This window comes from Coenobita brevimanus, chromosome 50 (assembly GCF_032717465.1).
Source record: "Coenobita brevimanus isolate Jiangsu-jjx chromosome 50, ASM3271746v2, whole genome shotgun sequence".
NCBI lineage: Eukaryota > Metazoa > Arthropoda > Malacostraca > Decapoda > Coenobitidae > Coenobita > Coenobita brevimanus.
Window position 1 is genome coordinate 4,710,862 of NC_137003.1, and position 1,673 is coordinate 4,712,534.

Genomic DNA, 1,673 nt, shown 5'->3' on the forward strand with positions numbered 1-1,673 from the left:
GTCTTTCATTCTAGGATTCCGTTTCTTCCCATTTTCTTGTTGTTTTTCGTTGTCGATGTTGTCTCATTCCGCTGATGCTGCATCAGGATGTTTTGGTTCGTTCTTTCCTTATTTCACAAGCCATTTCTCATCACCATCAGTCAATCTGCGTTCCATAACAATCCGTAGGCATTGTTTTCACTATATCATCACTCCGGCGACGTAAATACAGACAGATACAACGAATAACACGAAAACCCGGGGCGCCAACACATCCAAACACACACTCGGAGTTCAAACTCTAAACACTGCTGGGCTACGTCTCGACATTAGTGGGCATGCGCGACTTCCTCGGCGATTCGATTTGCACCCTCCCACTTTGTATATTACGCATGCATATTAAATCGATAATTAAAGGCTACGAATAGTAAAAAAGAGTATAAGAAACTGAGACATATATAAGAACTCGCTAAATGAGATGGTACCAACGATGCCTGTCAGAACTGTTTGAATTATCAGTTTCTTTCCACAAAGTATTGATCAAGGAAAAACAATTTTTTTTTTTTTTTTTTTTTTTGGCATATACTGTTGGGTCCAGGGCTGATACTGGTAAATAAGTAAATATCCTGCCATTCATCATCATCATCATCATTAATTCACCTTCATAGCAATAAAATAAAGTGATACATTACTCCCCGCAAAAATAAAAACTACTGTTTCATTCATTCATTGCCAGACGCCATGTATCCCAAACGGGGTGGCCAAGGGCTTAGAGTTAATTGTTTTACAGGGAGGGGCACTAATCCTCCACCAACCCCACTTGACACGTAGGGAGAACGAGCCAACAGCATCTGGTGTTCCCAGGCGGTCACCCATCCAAGTACTAACCAGACCCAACGTTGTTTAACTTCGCTGATCGCACGGGAAGCGGTGTACTCAACGTGGTATGGCCGTTGGCAAAAACTACTGTACTTTTTGATAATACCATAATGTATCGCTCAAGCATGTAGGACAAATATTCGTTCATGGACCTAAATACGGTAGAACATTACTGCTAAGGTTAAGACTGGCTATTTCAATGAATCGTTGAAAGGTTTGGCAAGATGCACGGTATGTTAACCATGCAATTAGGTTGTTTGGAAAGCTATCTGACGAATGAAAATGAAAATGATTGCTTGCGAGGGGAAAATGAGCACCGTTAGAGAGAGAGAGAGAGAGTTGGGATGAGGAGGAAGAGAAGCAAAAACAGAAGGGATAGGCTGGTAGTATTAACTACCACTTCCCACGAGCAAGCTCTTCGTCGCTCCGGCCGTAGTTTTAAAACGAAGAGGTTCCTCGTACGGCGCGCGAAGGTGTCTCTCGGGTACTGGAATATGAAGCAGGATCATCACCTGCCTCTTCCCAAATATCTTCGTATCTTTTTTATACTGATATCATATTCATGTAACTAGTTTGTACCTTTACATTCACGAAATGCATTTGCAATTTTTTAAAATGTTTGTTATCATTTTTTGGTGTGTGATACTATCTTTATTCATAGATTTTTAGGAGACTGGTGCTACCCATTTACGATCAAACTACTGCTACCACTACAGAGCTCAGTGACTGCTACATGCGCACAGCCCAGTCGTTGACTTCTATCCTTCCCAAGTTACCTGTGTCTCATACAGTGGTGATCCAGGCAACTTCACAGC

General features: G+C 41.8%; 1 non-coding gene across 1 annotated transcript; it reads right to left on the minus strand.

Annotated features, from left to right (window-relative positions):
• Window positions 1–818: 818 nt before the first annotated feature.
• LOC145399904 (5S ribosomal RNA) lies at window positions 819–937 on the minus strand. The gene has a single exon (XR_013897351.1). It is a non-coding gene; the product is annotated as a 5S ribosomal RNA (ribosomal RNA).
• Window positions 938–1,673: the final 736 nt, after the last annotated feature.